Here is a 14,492-nt window from a genome sequence, read left to right as displayed (position 1 = left end):
GGGGAGTAGGATGGTTTGAATTTAACTTTTAATTGTATAGCTGAGAAATGAAATACAGATCAAGGGATGGTTACTGTAACTGGCACCAGCCCAAAATAAATGCCGGGCCCAGCTGTCCGTATCCGTGAATACATGAATAGCTGTATGCTCATGGGTTGTTTAATTGGATTCTGTGGGACTGTGAATTTGAGTAAACTTATTCATGCATGAGAATTCTTTCAGGACCGGGCTGTTGCAGGCACTGTCATTGCTGAACCATTTCCTGGTTTTGCAGATGAGGCCCTGAGCCCGGTGTTGGCTCTGCTGTCACCCAGGCAGCGCTCAGCAACCCCCCAGCAGCACAGAAACGTGTGGGGCTGGGCAGAGGTCTGCTGGCCTTGGGCAGGAGTTGGGCCCGTGCCCAGCCTTCAGCCTTCCCACCTCTCTATCAGGTTAGTGGGAGGGAGAGAGGAGTCTTTTTGGTGATGAAGATGGGCAGGAAGGAGTGTGTGAGCATTGCAGAGCTGGAAGCTAGCTAACCAGCTCCCTGGGGGGCTCTCCATCTCACCAATGGAGGAGCAGCACTGGAGCACCCTGGGCTGCAGAACACCTCGAGGTTCCTGTCGGTGGCTGGGGTAACTGGGGTCACTTGCTCTATCCTGGGCGCCCAAGCTCTCCTGATGGTAAGGCGGGAATGCAACCTAAATGTTCTTTTTACAAAGTGCTCTGAAATTTTATTGCTGTTTGTTGCTGTGATAGACATAGGTCTCACTGCACCAATGGGTGAAGCACTGTTTCCTTTGGGTTTCAATTACAAAAGAGGATTAAGAAAAAAAAATTAAAAAATCTGTTTATGAGCTTTAAATCATTCTCTTTCCTCACCTCCTCCTAATTTAGTTTAAAAAAATCCTAACCTCAGCGATTCCACGACTCAGGAGGCAGTTCATCAGGCTGCGGTGAGCAGCAATAGTGCTTTCTGAAGGTGTAAACGCTCAGGAGGCAGAGCTACACCCCGCAGAACGGGCACTACGGCCGAGTGCTGCCGCGTATTCCGTGCTGGGCCGGCTGCACACCCCACGCTGCGATCCCCCACCCCACCCCACCCCACCCCATCCCCATCCCATCCCATCCCATCCCTATCCCAGTCCCATTCCCTCCCGCACGGACCACGCGCGCCCCGCGCCGCCCCCGACTCCAGTGCTGTGGCGCCACCTGGCGGCAGGCGGGGCCGCAGCGCGGGGCGGGAGGCTGCGGGGCGCGGGCGGCGCGGGGGCTTCTACCGAGCCCGGAGCTGCCCTGGCGTTTCAGTGTTGGTTGATTGGTTGCTTTCTGTCCTCACCTCTAGCCTTGCTCTACGTAACCGGTTTCGTAATATCTGTAGCGCCCGTCCACGTCCATTTGTATCTGTGCATAACCATTTCTCCGTCCTTTGTTGGCTGCTCTGTTGAGCTCCACGAGTTCCCGCTCTCACAATGTTCATAACAACTAGGAGTCGGTGTGCAAAAGATGAAAGCGCCCTAATTACTTGTTTTAATAGTTTTCCAAGAGATTTTCCCAAGAGCTGTCCCGCTGAGCTCAGCTTTCCACGGCAGGTTTGACTGGTTTGGGATGGAAAGCAGCTGTTAACGAAGGTGGAGGGGAAAGAAAAAGAAAACACCCCAAACTGCAGCACTGACAGACTGTAATACAATGAGCTGAGCTCCTCCTGGCTGGAAAGTCCTGAAATCCAGAGGGAGAGGTTCAGAATGATGTTGCAAGAATGTTGAAATACATATGTTCCATCTTGCCTTTATGTTTTAATTGGCGTGGATGGATGAACCAAATGTATTGGTAGAAACACATGCATGTAATTCTTCTTTTGCTACAGTACTTCTTGTATGTTGCCTATCATTAACACTCTTTGAATATCTGCTGGGAAGTTCTAAAATATCTCCACATGTGTGTGATGGATGCCTAACATGAATTTGGTCAAAAGATTTCAAGGTTTCATTAAATTATTGCTATTCTTCTCAGCTTATACAGCTGAGAGAGCGTGAACCATAAAGTCCCATGGTTTAACATCCTTAAACACGTCCTGTGGCATAGAAGAGGATTCCATAAATCATACACATGTCATTAACGATTCTCACTTCAGTTTCCTCTTGGTCAGCAGCAGAATTGGGTAGAACATCTGGCCAGGCTGTCTGCCGCTCCGAGTTCTGGGTATCCAAACATCAGTGCATGAAGGCAAAGCTTCTCCCCGTAAATCAAGAGGGTTTGCTATCTGGCTGTCACATAAAAATAGTTCCAGAATAACATCTGGCAGCTCTTTCAGTTGTCTCATGTGGAAATTGCTCATTTGCAGAATTAAGGTTAGTCATTCCTAGCTTGAGCCAAGACTCTGGATTACGTCAGGTTCCTGCCACCAGTTATTCAGTGGGGTTTGCATGAAAGGAGATGGTGCTCTCTGCCCACACTTACTTTCATTTCTGCTTCTCATTCAGAGCTTTCCTCAGCCCTACTGCAATTCTGAGAATTCCTCTCTTCATAGAGGGAAGGCTGCTGCCTTTGGCAGCTGTTGAGCTACACTCTAGCTGTCACTCTTAAGAGCGAGTCACAACCAAAATTCTGCCTCTATCTCTTCAAATGGGTTAGGTAGTTCATAAAAGCATTAACAGAGCCATTCCTTATAAATTATGATTAATTGAGTATAAATGATTAATTGTTGTTCACATTTGAAGCTCAGCATGCTGCTTAGGAACACTTCTTCCATTTTCCAGAAAGAACTAAAGGATGTTTATAGAGGAGAAGGAAGTAGTGGGATGTTAATTGTGGCACAAGCTGAAACAGCTCCTGGGATCAGTGATTTCTAGACTGGGTTTTACCTGGTGATTCTCAAGGGATGATGTTATCCAGTTCTTACTGCATTCCTTCCTTCAGATGTGGTCCTGGTGTTGTTCTCATTGGTTTGTGCATTGTGTGCTCCCCCACCTCCCCATTTCAAGTGAGTTCTTCTGAGATAGCAGGCTTTATGGCTTCACCTTTTTTCCTAAGTCCATATGTTGTAGGACAGGCTGAGGATATTCTATTTTGGGGTAAGAAATTAAGTTCTAAGCTTTTTATCTTATTACTGAACCAGGCAGAAAACGAGAGCTTTAAAAATCAATGTTATTTCTCTGTGTCGTGAACATAATGACAGTGGGGATGAAAGAATTGTAGAGAGCATAGAAGAAAAATAGTAAATGTAATTCACTGCATGAGGGTTGATCAGAATAGGTATTTGTTCCATGTGTAAGTGCTAAGAAAAAGAGCTGTAACTCCATGTGCAAATACAAATGGAAGTTTGCATTCACCCTTGGAAGCGCTCATGCTCGGGCCTTGACATTTCTTTGAAGGTCTCGTGGCCCTCCCACAGGATTGTCTCCCATGGGGTCACTGGGACTTGAGCAACCGAAGGCAAAGCACAAAGTCTGGCAGGGACACGAGCTGCTGAAATCCATGTGTCAAGTAATTGTGAAGAACAAGAGCAAAAGAAGAAATGGTTTGGTTTTAGAAAACCCCCGACCGGAGCAAGTGATTGCATTTTGGAATTGGACATTTACTGAGAATGATCCGCCCACTTTTAGCAAGCTTGCTTTCCCAGGCTCTAATCCCCTTAATTTTTAGGATGTTTTTGTGACATAAAGCCTCGTTCCTCATCCTGAGCAAAGCGATGCCAACTTCCTGCTTTTGGTGGGACGACTCTGCTTACATCTGTGAACTGTCAGCAGAATTCTACCCTAAGTTCTAGAAAGCTCGATTGCATTTCTTGTATTTATTTATTTTAGCATATTGCATTTCAGATCCTTCTGGTTTGAACATCCTCCTGGTTTTTGGTTAAATTGCTTGGTCAGTGTGCAGATCAGCACTTGTGGTGATACAAGAATACAGAAGAAATGCTAAAAGTACAGTCAAGTAAGATTCAGAGTCCCGATGCCGTGTTTGTTTCTGGGTGGTCGCATTGAGTCTCTGGGATGGGTCAGGGTGGGAACATGGGAGCTGCAGGCTGTGAAGGCAGCAGCACGGCTGCCAGGTCTCTCATTAGCCCGTGGGAATTACGGGTGATGTGACTTGTGTTGAATATTTGGAGCTGTTGCTTGGTCTTGGAATTTGTTGGCACCTCTGTGCGTCATTACTATTTGCTTTTGATGGATATTTGTGCCAAAAATAACCTGCTGGAGAAGCGATCTCCAGATGCACATTTCAGAGCTGGGAGGAGGAGGCACTGCGCAGTCAGCACTGCTGTGTTGGGTGAAAGGCTGTGGGGGGCTGGCTGCTGTGGGCAGGATGATGCAGATAGACCTAAAGCTAACGGGGTTGGGAGGGAAAGGTTTGTATTTAAAACAGCCTTGGAGAATGCGGGAAGGCAGCTGGGATGGATGGAGAAAATTCTGCAGACTGGAATTATTGCAGAAGCCTGAGTGAGCTGGGCAGCCACTTCCTGCTGAAGCTCAGTTTCCTTTGGGTCTGTCATGCACAAGGCACTGCCCTGCACTGTGTGTCAGGGCCTGCACATCATTTCTGTGCTAATTAGCCAAGCAGCTGTTAGCAGGTCTGGGCTGTGCAGACTTAGCAGGTGATTGGTGGTTTCTGAATGTGTAGGGGACAAAAGTGCTTGCTGAGACACAGTGTAGGATGGCTGCTTTTGCCTCCTTTGCAATTCCCTGGATTCATTGAGTTGAAGTTCCACCAGATGAAGCAAGATCTGGAGATTATTTTCTGCTTAATATGTGCTTTTCAACTGAGAGTACTGGGAAAGTCTATGTTTAAAAATACCCATAATAATAATAAAAAAACAATGTTGAGGTTAAGAGCATAACTTATTCACAATATGGACTTCCAGGGCCATGCTTCATTTCCTCTAGGCATTATTGCAGCACATTGCTGAGCACTCTGCTGTTTTCCCCTCCCTGTCAGCTCACTGCATTGCCCCGGGTGCTGCAGATAGGGCTGTAATGAGAATACATGGTCTCATCACAATCTGCCAGCCTCAATAGATTGATTCCCATTTCAAACACACATTGATTTTTATTTTATTTATTTATTTATTTTTGTGGAGCTCGTATAGTAACAGCCTTCTGCTCCCTGTTTTGTACCCTTGACTGATCAGTGTTAGCCTTCATCTGGAAGCCTGGACACAGCTCAGGTATGAACTTCAGCTTTATGTTCATTTACAGCTTACAAGGCTGAGGGCTTTCGGCCTGCAATAGGACACTGACTTATGAGCAGCTGAAAAAGGAGGTTTGTCACAAAAATATGTAGGAGCCTGAGCAGTCACGGGGTCAGGTGGGGCTGTAGTGCCTTCAGCCACATCTTCTTGTGCTGTGCTGCTCTGTAGCCATGCTGGCTTCGGCAGCAACACCATGTCAGGAGAGCACTGATTTGTGCTGCTGTCACAGCATCACATGTAGCAAAGCAGAACCAGAAGTCCTAACTGAACTGTGGTACACCACACACCTACGTACTTCTTCTCATGCTTTGTCAGTCCCTTGGTCAGCAAATATTTTACCTGCAAAGTAGCCTATTGCTCCTCAGTATGTAATGCACTAAGGTTATTTGAAGGCAAATAAAATGCACGGCAGGAGAGAGCAGGACAAAACCCCAAAGATGTGTAGTGGTGGTGAAATCTGAATGAAACGATCCCGTAGAGGAAGAGCTCAGGATCAAAGAGGACTTGGGGATGAAAGGAAGGGTCATGTAGATGTTACCCACAGATCCTCCTAGAGATCTGTCTGGACAAGCTTAGAAAACTGGCAATACTCATTATCTCGAGTTTACAAGTACAATAGTAGGGGGAAAAGGATATATTAAATCCCATCTAGAATATTATCAAGGTAGCTTTGGTTATTGTACACAGTAAAAACATGCATTAATAGAATCCTTGAAAAGGTGATTGTTCTGGAGGTCCTCAGTTAATGTTCTCAGTTCCTACAACCTGGTATCCATGAATATCTACACTCGATGCTACACCTTTATTATCTTTTTACTGGCATATATCTCTGTAACACAAAATTTAGTAACTTCATGTAAATGAACTGATCTCATTTTTTTTTATGATTAAAGAGCATATAGAGCTAGTTGTATATCCAAAAAAAAACCAAAACAAAACAAAGCTCATCCTTCAATTTCTTATCATCATGAGTTGTGGTTTCTAGTGCTGGCTGCAGTATTCTGACAATGATTAAGACAGCATAGAGGCTACATATCTTCTTTATATACATGAGACATATCAAAATAATACAAAATTGTCTGTATTTTGTCTGGGAAGAGAGAGGGAGCAGGAAGTCAGCCCAGGCACACAACTCTTCTGCTGTTTGCGTCTACTGCATACGTCTGAGCTCGTGTTCTACCTTTAGTGCTGATGCTTTTTCTTCCAGAGAGAGGATATACTACAGTGCTTCATCTTCTTTTGTGCTGGTGCTGGCTCTCAGGGGAAATTTGGTCTTTTTAGTATGCTGTTGCAACACTGTCTGAAAAAGTGTCATGGTTGGGATAATAATTTTTCAAACTAATTTAATACACTGATTTCCTTGGGATGAAAATCAAGCACTGTTCCATTCAAGATGCATCTAAAGGGCAACTTGTTTGAGTTAAGTTTACTGAAACAGAAGTGACAGAATATCAATTTGTTTTCTAACTTCATGTCATATTTGAGAATCAAATAAGCAATTACATGAGGCTAAATTGGATTTATTTCAGTATCAGACTTGAAGTCCACTTGTTTTATTGTGATTTATCTGAGATAAAATAGCCCTTCATTTTACAGTAAACTTGCTCAAATATTATATTTCTTCTCTGTCTTCTTTAGAGCTTTCAGTTTCTCAGACTTATGTTGAAAACATTACTGATAAATCATCAGCATTCACTTTATTTAACAACAAAGGCCTTCTGGTGTTGAAATGACAAATATTCCCAAACCTCCCTTTCTTTGCCACAAAGTGACTTGTAAACTGGTACCAATGTATTTGTGTTAGCCTCTTCCATTGTTTGCATTTACCAAAAGCCCAAATTCAAATGTAAAAACATAACCTCACACATTTGGTATTTGCTGAGCTATTTGCTTAGCTCATATGAGCAGCTATGAGTAAATAGAGGTCAAAATGATGCGTCCCCATAAGTGTTTGAATTTAGCATTTATTTTAGAAAATATATCCTCCTTGGATACTTCGCAGACTTTTTCAGATGTTCAGATGCCTTTGAATAATCCAAACTGCCCCACTTCAAGGAGCAGATTTCAGCAGCCTACTTCGTTGCTCCTCAGAAAGCTCTTGCTGCAGTTGGGTTTGCTACACAAATGTTTCTGCTCCATAATGCCACGTAAGGATGCTGGGCAGACCAAAGGGCTGCTGACAGTAAGCTTCAGGACTTCACCTCTGGGCCTTCTGCCTACCTGTGATGGTAACAGTGCTGCATCCATCCCTTTTCTTCATCCACAGTGTAGTTTGTAAGAAGGGTCAGATCAGCCTCTTTCAGTTCCATATGTTTTCTGAGTCTGAATTAGTTCCCATAACGGAGAGGCAAAGATCATTTGGCTCTTATTTTGGTTCATCCTTTACGCAGAATTATTTTGGAAAATAGTCTGTTACAAATTACTTCTGGATAAAAAATCACATTCTTTAACTGCAATTGTAATGCCACCCTAGGCCAAACAGGGTTTTGGTGCAACACACAAAGCTCTTTGCCAAAGCCCTCAGCCACTGCCATTCAAATCAAACTCGTGCATTTAGCATAAACATTAAAGAAACTCCAAACATGACAATTGAGGTTTTACCAGCCTGAAAATTATAGCCCAACCACGATAATTGAAGTTCTGACAGCAATGAAGCTGAAATTTGGCTGCCGAAAGCTGTAGTCAGTTGTTTGCTTTAATGGCTGTGATCCCCAGGAATTGCAGAGGGAAGCAGTGACAGCGAGGTGTCTGCAGGCAGAGGTGCAGCTGGCAGCCAAAGCCACGTCCTCAGTCAGCCCCAGGCAGAGTCGGGATCCTGACTACACCAAGGAGGTGCCTACAAGGCCAACAGTGGAACTGATGTGTAGTGCAGCCCCATACGCAGCCACTGCCACTTTCATCCAACAAACATTTCTTAAGCCATGATTTGGACATTCTTACTGCAATCGTTCCTTTTGACCCTTACAGTAAAATCCTACCATTTGTTAATACAGAACTGCTGGGAACGTATATTTCTAGCATTCTAGAATGTGCAGAAGGGAAACACGGAGTTCATCTGTTTGGAATTGGCCAGGGCTCTGCTCCCATCCTTTCACCCAAGTTCATGTTTGTAAGATCGTGGAATATTAGGTGGGAAGGGATCCTGGAGTTTTGTTTTGCTCTCCAGGAAAATTAGCAGTGCTTCTGCCATTCCTGGCAGATTATTTGTCTAACCTGGGCTTGTGGAGACTTCACCACCTCCCCAGACAATCTTACTGATTTTTTTAACACTTTTTCATGTCTTTTTAAATCTCAGCTCTTGCAGTTTTCTTGTTTTGCCTTCATTTGGGCTCAGAGAACAATTTACTGACTTCCTCTTTATGACAGTCTTATATTATATTTGAAGGCCATTAACCTTAATATTTACTAATATTTTGCCCAAGGTGTATAATACACATTTTCATTTATGACTTTTTGGCATTCTGGGACATGCAGTCAGGCTCTGTCACGTCACCCTCTCCAGCATTAAGGACCCAGGTAAAGAGTTTGCCCACTGGCTTTTCACAAGAGGCAGTATAAATCTACATCAGCTCAGGAACAGGCCAAGGATAAAGTTTTTATTGTTCTACCCTCCTGGGTGCCTCGTTGCTTCAGTCGGGAAGTAATTTGCTTTGCTTGATATGCTGTTAGCACTTCACTTCTCAGATGCAGGGGCTGAGTTATTGTTGCTCCTGTGCCAGTAGCAGCAGAAAGGTTTAAAACCAATCTTTTGCCCTGATCTGGTGATGCTGGGGAAGAGAGAAAAAGCGCATTTAATCAGACCTCCAAGACAGCTCTTCGGTATGCTGGCACATGCAATAATTTATTCAGAGAGTGGGACAACTGTACACAAGAGAGTTGACTTTAGCTTTACCTGTATTATAACTTTCCTTGCCAAGATCTAATGTTGTTTAGCAAATGGAAGTTTTCTTTTCTTCCCTATTTTTTGGATGCAGCTATGGTATGTCTCCAGACACAGGGTTAGGTCTGAGTCTTAGGTGAGGTCTCTGCCTGCAGAAGGTCTTGGGTTCACCATGCCTGCAGTTGCCTTCAATAGCTGGAGCAGCTCACCCGAGTATGATGTTTCATCACCAAAGTGTCTCCACTGCCTGGTGCTGACCTAGCCATCCCACTCTTCTTTTTTGATTTCTCACCTCTTTTCTACCTTCAGAAATATTTCAAAATTCAATCAGCTAAACTAATAATCTGTTTTGAAAAAAATATCATCTTGAGATGTCCGTGACTATTTTGTTGACTTGAAATGTTTTCAAAACACATAAATGTACACTAAGGACAAATATGTTATGCAATTCTCTTTTCTAATTATTTATGGCACATCCATGATATTGCATGTCAGTTTAAATTTTCACTGCTGTTGAAAGCACTGCAGCTGAAATTATCTGACAGTAGGTTCTGATTCTGATGCGTGGTTACAATGGTGTAAACAGCATCTGGTAGTGGTAAAAAAAGCCAGCTGGGGAGACTGCTCTGAAAGATCGGCGTGGTAGGAGGTGGGACATTTCCTGAGACTCAAGAAAAGTTACAGAGCTTTTTCCTCCAAAGGTTTTGATAGCTGCCATAATGTTGGGGTTTTGCTGTGAGGTCGAAGTTACTGTTCTGGGTTGATGATGCTTCAGATTGCTGTTTGGTTCCTCATTTGGGTTGCTGTTTGACCTTCAGCTGAGCTGAAGGGTTCCTGCCCATTCATGGTACTGGTTTTCATGTCTCTGTGGTAAGACTAACTGGCTTTAGCCCCTTTGCACAATTACTCAGAAGCCCAGGGAGGAGCTGCTCTTTTCACTCCTTCGTACTTCCTTCCTGATCCAGCTGTATCAGAGGACAAGGTCACTGTTCCTCAAATGCTCTTTGCTATCACTGCAACAGAGAGCAGTTTGTGAAAGTGCTGCCAAACACCAGTCAATCGAGTAACTTTAAACATTTTTTAAATGGATCTGAGCTTTCACAGACAGATTTGCCTGAAGAACAGTAGGAGTGTTCCTGCAGATGTGTTCAGTGGACTCTCTCCATCAGGAGGTGGTGACAGATGGCTGATGGTCCCCCCTCCCACAAGGACAGCTAGATGGGGACATGATGGGCATCCCCAGCCCAGTCCCTGGGCCAGCACTGATGCTGCTGACTGCACCTTCAGGAGGAGGCTGTCACACCAATGTTTGATGAGTTACATGCTCCATCCATGCTGACCTTCTCAGTTCAGTATTAACCTTCTGCTAAATACCCTAAACAAAAACAGAAGACCCTGCTAACCCTGCATGAATTACAGACATAGTAATGGGGATTTACAGCCCAGTTTAGTCCAGCATAACTTTTCTTTGCATCTTGTAACATCAGCTGAAGTACGTTAACTTATCCTACGTGTGCTCTTAACCTGTAGTAAAGTTGGTGATTTCATCTCAGTCAGGCAGTAATAAGAAGTAAACAAAACAGATTATTTAAATGCACTTTAAATTTCCAACATGAGTCTCCATCTAATGTTTGTAAGGAGATGACTTTGCTACTTGAACAAATACACGGAATCTGAAAATTAGAAGTGGGAGAAAGATGGGAAGAAGCATTTAAAACTGTTGCTCTGATTACACTATTCACAGCAAAGATGTATTAAGGACCCAGTCCTAAGCTGGTGCTTGTGTCTGTGATTGATTCCAAACATAAGATCCATATGATGTGTAGCTTCATCATAATTAATATTTAGCAAAATATTTTGTTTATAAGGACATGCAAGACTAAAAGATTCTATCATAATCCAAGCTAGCAATGATGAAGAAAATGTGCAAGAAGAATGCTGAGTGTAACATAAATGTGGTCTTACACCTTTCATATGTTTGATCTGCAGGGATCCACTGGATCTTGTCCTTTTATCTTTGGAACACTTAATCTGCATTGCAGACCTCATATGGTAGAATGGCTCATTTTGTCACCATCAAATCAGGCAATACACAGGCTGCTTAAGAAGTGCAGTGATTACAGTCAGTTGGGTGGCATAACCTTTCTGAAGGATATTCTGACACCTGGAACACTTGGTGCTGTACCACGTGAATCTGAGAAATTGCCTATGGTCATTTAGCAGCTTATTTTGCCATTTTAAGCAGCAAAATTAAAGTCTAAGAAATGCCTGTATTTTCATTCCATCTACCAAATTAACATTTTCTTAAGCAACAAAGAAACTTAAGTTGGTTAAGTGCATTCAACATCTCTTGAAATTCAGTGGCGCTTGGATTCACTTGTGCACCTTTAAATACTTCACCCTTCATTGGGAATAAGCTTCACAATACTATTCAATCAACCAGTGAATCTCTATCTCACTTTTTTTTTTTTTTTTTTTTTTGCAACCTCTAATTCTGTGTGTGAAACAAATTGAACTAATATCAATAGAGCTGTTAATCCGTTAATCTAGCTAGCTTTTGTTTTATGAACATAAGCCTGGCTTTCAAGCAGTTCCTTCTTCACATTTTACCTAAGGTTCTAATATTTGTAAAGTCTTTGATGGATTTATAAATAAAGCCAAGCCTGTTGTGTTATGCCTCTGGATCTATGTTTACTACAACTTTCCTTTGTGGAAAAGATGGTTCATAGGGTTTGCAGGCACAGAGAGCAGTGAAATTATTTATGTGTACTCAGCTATAATCTGTGCTGATACTAGAAATCTGCTCATATAGAGTAGGGAGAGGATGCTAGCAAGCCATGGAGGATGTAAGAAAAATAAGTTGGAAACCCAGAAATACTGAAGACTCAGAGCTTACCACAATCATGTTCTTAGAGGAATGCTCACAAGCCAAAACACTATGAATGGACAGGAGTCTTCTGCAAAGAAGGCTTAGAAGCTGTTGATCAATCTGATGTTAAGAGCTGACGCCCTTACAGGCAGATGTGATGGTAGGATGGCACAGGCCCTTGGTTTCTTGGTGTAAGTCAGGAGCAAGAGCAGTGAAGTCCGCAGATGCACACTGTGGTAAGAGCAAAGTCAGGCATCATCTCTACATGCTGAGGGATTTATTTGCTCTTCAGGATTTACAGCCATCTCTGACAATTGCTTCTTGCAGCCACAAAACCAAGTATATCCTGCAATGAAGCACAGCAATAACAAGATTTGAATGTCATTAGGAGCTGCTCCTACACGTCTTGTATTAAAGCAGCTAAATGTTTAACCCATGAATAGAGCTCCAATTATCTTTGCTTTTCTCAATATAGATCACTTAACCACTCCTCAAAAAATCCCATGAGAGACCACAACAGCAGGGAACAAAGTAAAGAGAAAAGGATTGTATCTGCTAGAGCTTCTTAAACACATTTTTCATATGAGCACAGAGCCAACGTGAATATTATTCCTAATATAGATTAACCTAAGGCAGATTTCAGCAGGGCATGAGGTTAGAAGAGAATTTGGTCAGGTAGTTTTTGTCAGTGAAAAGCTCTGCCAATTACGTGCAGCACAAAGGAGAGACTAATGCATGAAATGCATAATAACACGGCCTCTTTCATAACATGCTCAAAAAATGCTAGATCCCATTTGCATTTTCAATCTGTGCTCAGGTAAATCCAAGACAGAGATGATAATCTGCTGAAGTGGAATTTATCTAGCAGAATGAGCTATCAAAATAGTGGGTTTGTTTTCAGGCAAGAATGTGGCCACTGAGATGTTTCAATGCTGTGTACAGTTAGACCAAGTCTTATCAACAGCTGTGGAAATCTGGTGGCCTGGGGGTGAAAGGTAATGGCAGTGTGAGATCTGCTTGTCTGAAAAGGAATTGAGAAGAAATGAGCCTATCTGCTGACTAACAAGCAAATTACCTTACCCACTTCAATGCATTTTATAAATAATAACTGATCATTAACAAACGGATTGCACATTTTTTTTGCTTACATTTTAATGCTGAAAAATGATGTCAGATTGGCAGAGCGTCAAACAAATATCTCCGTTCAGTCACACAAAAGTTCTGTACTAAAAGTGGTGAAAAAGTTTCTCCCCAGCCTTTACCCCGTGACTGGAAGGAGTGACTTGGATGGGCTCCTTTCAGAGGGAGAAGGGCTCAGACTCCAGCTGTGTCTTTGGCATTCCTTCCGTGATTGCAGTAATTGTGATGAGATGGAGGGGCGTGCATAGCGAGGTGAGGGAATTAAGGCAAGGAAATGCAATCAACCTGTGCTACCAGACAACTGCAGTCTGCTCTTCATGAGTGTATTCGTAACAATCTTTTAGCAATAGTTGTACAAATTAAATGTAGGGCTGTATATTCAAACAAACAGGCTTGCAAATCCACACATAAAACCTGCCTAAGAACTGGCCATGGCTTCCCAACAGGCCAATGCTGTGTACCTCCCTGCACTGCCACCAAAGCACCTGCAGTGCTCTCTGTGGGATCTGGTGATGGACTGAATGAGCTCAGTCCTGGCATTGCCACAGACCTGGGATACAGAAACACCCCGTGTGAAATGTGAAGGTGTTTCCTGGTAGTCAAATGAATTACTAAAGGTCATCTCCTAAGCAAAGGTGAAGCAGGCCACTGCTAAGCGAAGAGAGGCAGGGATGCTGACTTCCCTCTCTGTTTTGACCTTCTATGGATTTCTTTGGTAGGTCTGCCCTGGAGGAGGAAGGTGTCTCTCAGATATGCTGCATAAGCTCTTGTTGAGCTGGGCAGTTTCCTAGTGCAGACACAGACAGTTCATCTGGAGATGATGTTGTGCTGCATGTGAATTTGCAGGAAGAAAAACTCTCACGCTTGCTAGCGAACAGCAACCTAGAAAACACTTCTGAATTTGTGGGTGGGAGAAGGATTTCAAAAACCTATACAATTATTTTACAAATACACACACACAAAAAAAAAAAGCCTAAGAAATCACTGTTGATCAGTGGTTGCATTCTGTTTGAAGTTCAGTATCTGAATATTTTAAATAGAAGTGCATGGCACTGTTGTTTAAAGCATCAACTCAGCAAAGCGTGTAAGGACACATTTTATTCAAGCCCTTGCATACACCAGCAAATTCAGGAATCATATCCCTTGAAGTGCTTTTCTGGGCTAAAACCTAATTCTTTGAGTTTACAGTGATTTCCAGATGCTTATTTGGGTCATAAAAGAGCTAAAATATTTTAATAGTTCTTCAGGAAAAGGTAGATCTGCAGTCAGACAGGTAACCTCGGCCTTCTCAGGCAGATGAGAAGGGAGCAGAAGCTGCAGGACTTATTACCTCACCTATGGTCTTCCTTCATGAGACCACAGAGACCAACAAGCCATTACTTCCAGTGGCCCTTGCTGAAGACTCATTCCAACTGCAGCACTCCTACAGGGCCTAA

This window comes from Phasianus colchicus, chromosome 16, assembly GCF_987193195.1.
Source record: "Phasianus colchicus chromosome 16, bPhaCol1.hap1.1, whole genome shotgun sequence".
Classification (NCBI taxonomy): Eukaryota; Metazoa; Chordata; class Aves; order Galliformes; family Phasianidae; genus Phasianus; species Phasianus colchicus.
This window is presented reverse-complemented; position numbering follows the sequence as displayed.